At 51.0% G+C, this 9,243-nt stretch overlaps 1 non-coding gene across 1 annotated transcript; it reads left to right on the forward strand.

The window, feature by feature from the left end:
• Nucleotides 1-7,667: 7,667 nt before the first annotated feature.
• Trnas-cga (transfer RNA serine (anticodon CGA)) lies at nt 7,668-7,742 on the forward strand. The gene has a single exon. It is a non-coding gene; the product is annotated as a tRNA-Ser (tRNA).
• Nucleotides 7,743-9,243: the final 1,501 nt, after the last annotated feature.

Below are 9,243 nucleotides of genomic sequence, written 5' to 3' on the forward strand. Positions count from 1 at the left end.
ATCTTAGGTGTTGCGAAACAACTCGAATCACTTAAGAAAGGCAAGTTTCCGGTCCAGATGGTATACCAACACATACACAACACGACCTTTCTTAGCAATCATATGCTACCGCTCACTTGACGAAAGGACTGTTCCTAAAGATTGGAAAGTAGAACAGGTCACATCAATATTCAAGAAAGGAAATAGGAGTAACCCATTGAATTACAGACCCATATCACTGACGTCAATTTGCAGTAGGATTTTGGAGCATACACTGTATTCGAACATTATGAATCACCTTGAAGAAAATAACTTATTGATACATAACCAACAAGGGTTCAGAAAATATCGTTCTTGTGAAACGCAGCTAGCTCTTCATTCCCATGAAGTAATGAGTGCTGTCGACAAGGGATCTCAGATCAATTCAATATTCCTAGATTTCCATAAGCTTTTGATACCTAAACAAAGAAAAGTGCGAGGTCATCCACATGGGTACTAAAAGGAAACCCCGCATCTCGTGGTCGTGCGGTAGCGTTCTCGCTTCCCACGCCCGGGTACCCGGGTTCGATTCCCGGCGGGGTCAGGGATTTTCTCTGCCTCGTGATGGCTGGGTGCTGTGTGGTGTCCTTAGGTTAGTTAGGTTTAAATAGTTCTAAGTTCTAGGGGACTGATGACCATAAATGTTAGGTCCCATAGTGCTCAGAGCCATTTGAACTAAAAGAAATCCGATAAATTTCGGGTATACGATAAATCGCACAAATGTAAGGGCTGTCAATTCAACTAAATGCCTAGGAATTACAATTACGAGCAACTTAAATTGGAAAGACCACACACATGATACTGTGGGAAAGGCGAAAGAAAGATTGCGCTTTGTTGGTAGAACACTGAGAAGGTGCGACAAACCCACTAAAGAGACAGCCTACATTACACCTGTCGGTCCTCTGTTTGGATACTGCTGCGCGGTGTGGGATCCTCGCCTGGTAGGATTGACGGACATCGAAAAAGTGCAAAGAACGGCAGCTCGTTTCGTGTTATCGCGCAATAGGTGTGAAAGTGTCACTGATATGATACGCAAGTTGGGATGGCAGTCACGGAAACAAAGGCGGTCTTCTTTGCCGCGAGATCTACACTCCTGGAAATGGAAAAAAGAACACATTGACACCGGTGTGTCAGACCCACCATACTTGCTCCGGACACTGCGAGAGGGCTGTACAAGCAATGATCACACGCACGGCACAGCGGACACATCAGGAACCGCGGTGTTGGCCGTCGAATGGCGCTAGCTGCGCAGCATTTGTGCACCGCCGCCGTCAGTGTCAGCCAGTTTCCCGTGGCATACGGAGCTCCATCGCAGTCTTTAACACTGGTAGCATGCCCCGACAGCGTGGACGTGAACCGTATGTGCAGTTGACGGACTGAGCGAGGGCGTATAGTGGGCATGCGGGAGGCCGGGTGGACGTACCGCCGAATTGCTCAACACGTGGGGCGTGAGGTCTCCATAGTACATCGATGTTGTCGCCAGTGGTCGGCGGAAGGTGCACGTGCCTGTCGACCTGGGACCAAACCGCAGCGATGCACGGATGCACGCCAAGACCGTAGGATCCTACGCAGTGCCGTAGGGGACCGCACCGCCACTTCCCAGCAAATTAGGGACACTGTTGCTCCTGGGGTATCGGCGAGGACCATTCGGAACCGTCTCCATGAAACTGGGCTACGGTCCCGCACACCGTTAGGCCGTCTTCCGCTCACGCCCCAACATCGTGCAACCCGCCTCCAGTGGTGTCGCGACAGGCGTGAATGGAGGGACGAATGGAGACGTGTCGTCTTCAGCGATGAGAGTCGCTTCTGCCTTGGTGCCAATGATGGTCGTATGCGTGTTTGGCGCCGTGCAGGTGAGCGCCACAATCAGGACTGCATACGACCGAGGCACACAGGGCCAACACCCGGCATCATGGTGTGGGGAGCGATTTTTACACTGGCCGTACACCTCTGGTGATCGTCGAGGGGACACTGAATAGTGCGCGGTACATCCAAACCGTCATCGAACCCATCGTTCTACCATTTCTAGACCGGCAAGGGAACTTGCTGTTCTAACAGGACAATGCACGTCCGCATGTATCCCGTGCCACCCAACGTGCTCTAGAAGGTCTAAGTCAACTACCCTGGCCAGCAAGATCTCCGGATCCGTCCCCCATTGAGCATGTTTGGGACTGGATGAAGCGTCGTCTCAAGCGGTCTGCACGTCCAGCACGAACGCTGGTCCAACTGAGGCGCCAGGTGGAAATGGCATGGCAAGCCGTTCCACAGGACTACATCCAGCATCTCTACGATCGTCTCCATGGGAGAATAGCAGCCTGCATTGCTGCGAAAGGTGGATATACACTGTACTAGTGCCGACATTGTGCATGCTCTGTTGCCTGTGTCTATGTGCCTGTGGTTCTGTCAGTGTGATCATGTGATGTATCTGACCCCAGGAATGTGTCAATAAAGTTTCCCCTTCCTGGAACAATGAATTCACGGTGTTCTTATTTCAATTTCCAGGAGTGTATTTACGAAATTTGAATCACCAACTTTCTCTTCCGAATGCGAAAATATTTTGTTGATATCCACCTACGTAGGGAGAAATGGTCATCATAATAAAATCAGATGTCACACGGAAAGATTTAGGTGTTCCTTTTTCCCATGCGCCATTCGCGAGGGGAATGGTAGAGAAGTAGTATTAAAATGGTTCAATGAACCCTCTGGCAGGCACTTACGTGTGAATTGCAGAATAACCATGTAGATGTAGATGTAGAAGCTCTTTGAACTGTTTGTTTAGCACGCTGTGATAGAAGTGACATGTTGTCATGTTGTTATTTCTGCATGTTTTAGAATCAAAGAACCCACTGATGATTGCGATATTTGTCACTGACACTAGTTTGAGAATAAATAAATAACTTGAGGGTTTAGCATCAAGGCAGACCCGTAATTCCACAGCGTTTTTTCGTATAGAAACAGGGACGAATGAAAGAGTTTCGAGAAAAAATTACAGAAGCTACGCAGATGCCGCCTGGTATTCACTGTATCGTTGTTGCTGTTGTAATAGATGGACTGTTCGTCACTGCATTATTTTTAATGGCCGGCCTTTGTGGCCGAGGTTTTCTAGGGGCTTGAGTCTGGAACTGCGCGACCACTGAGGTCGCAGGTTCGAATCCTGCCTCGGGCATGGATGTGTGTGATGTCCTTAGGTTAGTTAGGTTTAAGTAGTTCTGAGTTCTAGGGGACTCTTAACCTCAGATGTTAAGTCCCATAGTGCTCAGAGCCATTTGAACCACTTGAATGTCCTCGTTCGCTTGGAGAAACAGAAGTTAAGTAAATTTTCTGTTTGCCGCGTTATCTGCTCAGTAATCATTACTGCTCCTGTCCAGCAACACTCCGTAGCCCAGCCCTCCTTACACAACATTAAAAGTAGCCTATATAACGGTACAGTTGGTTCTCCACGAAACTGGAGAAGTACCGTACCTGTCCCGGCGCGGCAGTGACTGGACAAAGGACGCCGCGTAGGGAGGGAAGGAGGTTTACACCTACTGTCGTTGTGAGGGCTGCGTGACCGCCTCGTGCGCAGGGACGGCATAAGCGGGTAATCCGGGCAGACAGCGCCGTGGCTGGGGCCGGGTCGCGTGCCGCCCACCGTCAGGGAGCGATGTGTCTGCACGTGGGCGGCGGGGGCGGCGGCGGTGGCGGAGGAGCCGCGGCCGGCCTCCCTCCCTTTTATTGCCACTCCCTTTTCTCCGCCTCACTTCGCAGAGGCCCCTTAAGCCTCTCCACCGCCCCTAATTCTTCTCTCTTCAGCTTTATTGCGCCCTTATCTGCGCTGCTCTTCCGGGGCCATAACCAATACTTGAGCCGCTCTCTGTCTCTCTCGGGCCCGCACTGCGCTGCTGAATGTCATATCTTGCGCGCCGCTGCCGTGGCTCCTCCTCGGCTGCCCCCCCCCCCCCCGCCGTCTCCCCTCCTCTGCCCCGCCCCCCCCTCCTCACCCAGGCTATTCCCGCCCCCTCTGCGCCCCCGTGCGCTCTGCTGGCTGCGAATTGTTCCGCAGATAGACGCCTGCCCGGCCGCCCCCGCGCTCTGCCGATACCGAGGCGGCGACCCCCGCCTGCTGCTCCTGGTGTGACGTTTCGGCTGCCGCGTCATCACCGTTCCACACAGTCTCGAGACGCTGCCCACCGTCTCGCTGCCAGAGTCACAAACACCGCGACATTTCTCTGCCCGTGCTTCGGTAAAATGTGATTACCAGGTTACTCCTTCCAACAAAACATTTTGTGTGTTGCGGTTTGCCTGAAAATAACGATGTTTTCCAAACAGCAAATGGAGGTGAACGGGTCGATTCCGTTTCTGAGTGATGAGCGCATCCGTCGGTCGTCCAGAGGGTCACGGTTCAGTTCGTGCTACTGCCAGGCATTGGTCCCTAACTGGAAGAAGCTGCCAGCATCGTGTATCTCGCGTATACAATGAAGATACAAGAGAAAGAGGTATTTCGGCTTGCACAGATGCATGGAGAGTGAAATTACGCAGATCAGCCAGCACATTATGACCTCCTATCTAATAACCGGTATGTCCACCTTTGACACGGATAACAGCGGCGACGTCTCATAGCATGCAAGCAGCGAGGTCTCGTTAAGTCACTGGGCGCAGTTAGCACCACATATGCGCACACAAATCATCCAATTCCCGTAAATTCCGGGCAGAGGGTTGGAAGGCCAGAACATCAAGTGTAACTCGCCACTGTGTTCCTCGAACCACTCCATCATACTCCTGACCTTTTGATATGGCGCATTATCTTGTTGAAAACTGCCACTGCCGTCGGGAAACAGGATCGTCGTGAAGGGGTGTATGTGGTCTGCAACCAGTGTACGATACTCTGTGGCCATCATAGTGTCTTGCACGAGCTCCACTGGACCCATGGAGGCCCACATGAGTGTTCCCCAGAACATAATGGAGCCACCGCCAGCTTGTCTCGGTCCCACAGTGTAGCTGTCAACGAGCTGTTGCCCTGGATGACGACGGAGTCACGCCCTCCCATCGGCTTCATGATGAAGGTATCGGGATTCATCAGACCGTGCAACGTTCTGCCACTGCGCCAATGTGCAGCGCTGATGGTCACGAGCCAATTTCAGTCACAGTTGCCGATGTCGTGATGTCAGCATTCAAACATGCATGGGTCGTCCACTGCAGAGGCCTCTCTTAGGAGAGTTCGGTGCACTGTGTGTTCAACACAATTCTACTCTGCCTTTCATTAAAGTCTGATGTTAGTTCCGTCTCAGTTCGCAGCCTGTCTTGTTTTACCAATCTGCTAAGCCTACGACGTCTGACACCTGTAATGAGAGGTGACCATCCACTCCCACGACGTATGGACTTGGTTTCACCTTAGTTTCGCCATTTGTTGAAGACACTCACCGCTGCATTCCTCGAACACCCGACAAGTCGTGCAGTTTCCGAAATGTCAGTGCCGAGCCTCTGGGGCATCACAGTCTGTCTGCCCTTGATCCAACTCAGATAGATCGCGCGTCTTCCCCGTTTTACATCTGGACAGCACCCTCACTGATACTACATGCTCCGGAAGCGTGTCTATCAGCCATTCCTCGCCAAGTGACGCTGCTATCGCCTGGACAGGTTTATATCGGTGGTCATAACGTTCGGGCTGATGAGAGTGTAATAGGAGAACAAGAGGGTGGCTTTAACGCAGGCCGGTCTGTGCAGAAGCTATATTCCCTATATAACAGTCATGATTTTCTTAGATTTACAAAAAGCTCGTCACTTCGCACCAATAAAGAATACATATCGATATCTTGACGAAAACACAATAAATAACATACACGGACGGAAATAAAATTGCAACATCAAAAAGTATGTAATGTAGAGTAATGAAATTTCGGGAACACATTTGTCTGGGTAACATATACAAGTGATTAAAAATGCAAGGCCACAGTTTAACATAAACGCGAGATAAGCAGTTTTAAATGTGAAATTCTGGTACATTAATAACCCGTATAACCGCCAGAATGATGAATGAAAGCACGCAGACGTGCATGAATTGTGTTGTACAGGTTCCGGATGTCAGTTTCCGGGTCGGAGTTCCAATCGTGTTGCACTTGGTTGGTCAGTACAGGGACGGTTAATGCTGTTTGTGGATGATGCGGGAATGGTCGTCCGATGATGTCCCACGTGTGCTCGAGAGGAGGCACATCTGGTGACCGAACAGGCCAATGCGACACGTCGACACACTGTAGAGCATGTTACGCTACAACAGCGCTATGTGGGCGACCGTTATCCTGTTGGAAAACACGCATGAACACTGATCATGGATGTCAGCACAACAGGTCGAATGACCAGACTGACTTACAAATTTGCAGTCAGTGTGCTTGCGATAACCGTGAGAGTACTCCCGCTGTTGCACGAAATCACAGCCCTACACCGCAACTCCAGGAGCAGCTGCAGAGTGCCTAGCATGCAGACAGCTCGGCTGCACGCCCTCGGCCGGCCTCCTCCTAACAAACACACGGCCGTCACGGGCACCCAGGCAGAATCAGATTTCATCGTAAAACTCAGCAGACCTCCTAACTGCCAGCCAAGGAGCTCCCGCTTGACACACTAAAGTCACAAATGTCGTGGCTTGAGCTCAGTGGAATGCACGCTGCAGATCGTCTGGCTCCGAGCTGTCCTGATTTGTAACAGTTCCTTGTGTCACTGTGGTGCCACCTGCTGCTGAGATTGTTGCTGCAGACGCAGTACGATGGTCCAGAGCCACATGCCGAAAACGAGATCTTCCCTCTCGGTAGCGCCACGTGGCAGAAGGGAGCCCGATCCTATTGCGACCGTACATCCTAGTGACCACCACTGCCAGTAATCACGTACAGTGGCTGCATTCCTGCCAAGTCTTTCCGCAGTATCACAGAAGGAACATCCAGCTTCTTCTAGCCCTTTTACACAACCTTGTTCAAACTAAGCGAGCTGCTGATAATAGCGTCTTTGTCTGCTTAAAGTCATTCGTGGTTACCATCAACTCACCATGTCCCATCTGGAACGAACGCTCACGACCGTAAAAGCATGCATTTAAAGCAAACCTGATTTGCATCCTCACAGTGACGCTATTCTTATGCTATTGGCGCGAAACTTTGACAGACATCATGTTTCAGATGTAGAAACTGAAACGTCCCCTTAGAAAAACTAAACATGACTGTGCTTAAACTGACACACAATGTTTTTTAGCGCAACGCAATCTGACTTTCAAAAATCCCTACAAAAGATAATCTCTGTAGAAGTGTCGTAGTTATCGTCCTCCGAAAGCTAAGTTCTGCAAAAGTCGATGTACTTACCTCATGATAAACAAAAGTGAAATGAGAATGAGATTTTCACTCTGCAGCGGAGTGTGCGCTGATATGAAACTTCCTGGCAGATTAAAACTGTGTGCCCGACCGAGACTCGAACTCGGGACCTTTGCCTTTCGCGGGCAAGTGCTCTGCCAACTGAGCTACCGAAGCACGACTCACGCCCGGTACTCACAGCTTCACTTCTGCCAGTATCCGTCTCCTACCTTCCAAACTTTACAGAAGCTCTTCTGCGAACCTTGCAGAACTTCTGTAAAGTTTGGAAGGTAGGAGACGGATACTGGCAGAAGTGAAGCTGTGAGTACCGGGCGTGAGTCGTGCTTCGGTAGCTCAGTTGGTAGAGCAGTTGCCCGCGAAAGGCAAAGGTCCCGAGTTCGAGTCTCGGTCGGGCACACAGTTTTAATCTGCCAGGAAGTTTCATATCAGCGCACACTCCGCTGCAGAGTGAAAATCTCATTCTGGAAACATCCCCCAGGCTGTGGCTAAGCCATGTCTCCGCAGTATCCTTTCTTTTAGGAGTGCTAGTTCTGCAAGGTTCGCTGAAGAGCTTCTGTAAAGTTTGGAAGGTAGGAGACGGATACTGGCAGAAGTGAAGCTGTGAGTACCGGGCGTGAGTCGTGCTTCGGTAGCTCAGTTGGTAGAGCACTTGCCCGCGAAAGGCAAAGGTCCCGAGTTCGAGTCTCGGTCGGGCACACAGTTTTAATCTGCCAGGAAGTTTCATATCAGCGCACACTCCGCTGCAGAGTGAAAATCTCATTCTGGAAACATCCCCCAGGCTATGGCTAAGCCATGTCTCCGCAGTATCCTTTCTTTCAGGAGTGCTAGTTCTGCAAGGTTCGCAGAAGAGCTTCTGTAAAGTTTGGAAGGTAGGAGACGGATACTGGCAGAAGTGAAGCTGTGAGTACCGGGCGTGAGTCGTGCTTCGGTAGCTCAGTTGGTAGAGCACTTGCCCGCGAAAGGCAAAGGTCCCGAGTTCGAGTCTCGGTCGGGCACACAGTTTTAATCTGCCAGGAAGTTTCATATCAGCGCACACTCCGCTGCAGAGTGAAAATCTCATTCTGGAAACATCCCCCAGGCTGTGGCTAAGCCATGTCTCCGCAGTATCCTTTCTTTCAGGAGTGCTAGTTCTGCAAGGTTCGCAGAAGAGCTTCTGTAAAGTTTGGAAGGTAGGAGACGGATACTGGCAGAAGTGAAGCTGTGAGTACCGGGCGTGAGTCGTGCTTCGGTAGCTCAGTTGGTAGAGCACTTGCCCGCGAAAGGCAAAGGTCCCGAGTTCGAGTCTCGGTCGGGCACACAGTTTTAATCTGCCAGGAAGTTTCATATCAGCGCACACTCCGCTGCAGAGTGAAAATCTCATTCTGGAAACATCCCCCAGGCTGTGGCTAAGCCATGTCTCCGCAGTATCCTTTCTTTCAGGAGTGCTAGTTCTGCAAGGTTCGCAGAAGAGCTTCTGTAAAGTTTGGAAAGTAGGAGACGGATACTGGCAGAAGTGAAGCTGTGAGTACCGGGCGTGAGTCGTGCTTCGGTAGCTCAGTTGGTAGAGCACTTGCCCGCGAAAGGCAAAGGTCCCGAGTTCGAGTCTCGGTCGGGCACACAGTTTTAATCTGCCAGGAAGTTTCATATCAGCGCACACTCCGCTGCAGAGTGAAAATCTCATTCTGGAAACATCCCCCAGGCTGTGGCTAAGCCATGTCTCCGCAGTATCCTTTCTTTCAGGAGTGCTAGTTCTGCAAGGTTCGCAGAAGAGCTTCTGTAAAGTTTGGAAGGTAGGAGACGGATACTGGCAGAAGTGAAGCTGTGAGTACCGGGCGTGAGTCGTGCTTCGGTAGCTCAGTTGGTAGAGCACTTGCTCGCGAAAGGCAAAGGTCCCGAGTTCGAGTCTCGGTCGGGCACA

The sequence above is a fragment of the Schistocerca gregaria genome, chromosome 7 (assembly GCF_023897955.1).
Source record: "Schistocerca gregaria isolate iqSchGreg1 chromosome 7, iqSchGreg1.2, whole genome shotgun sequence".
Classification (NCBI taxonomy): Eukaryota; Metazoa; Arthropoda; class Insecta; order Orthoptera; family Acrididae; genus Schistocerca; species Schistocerca gregaria.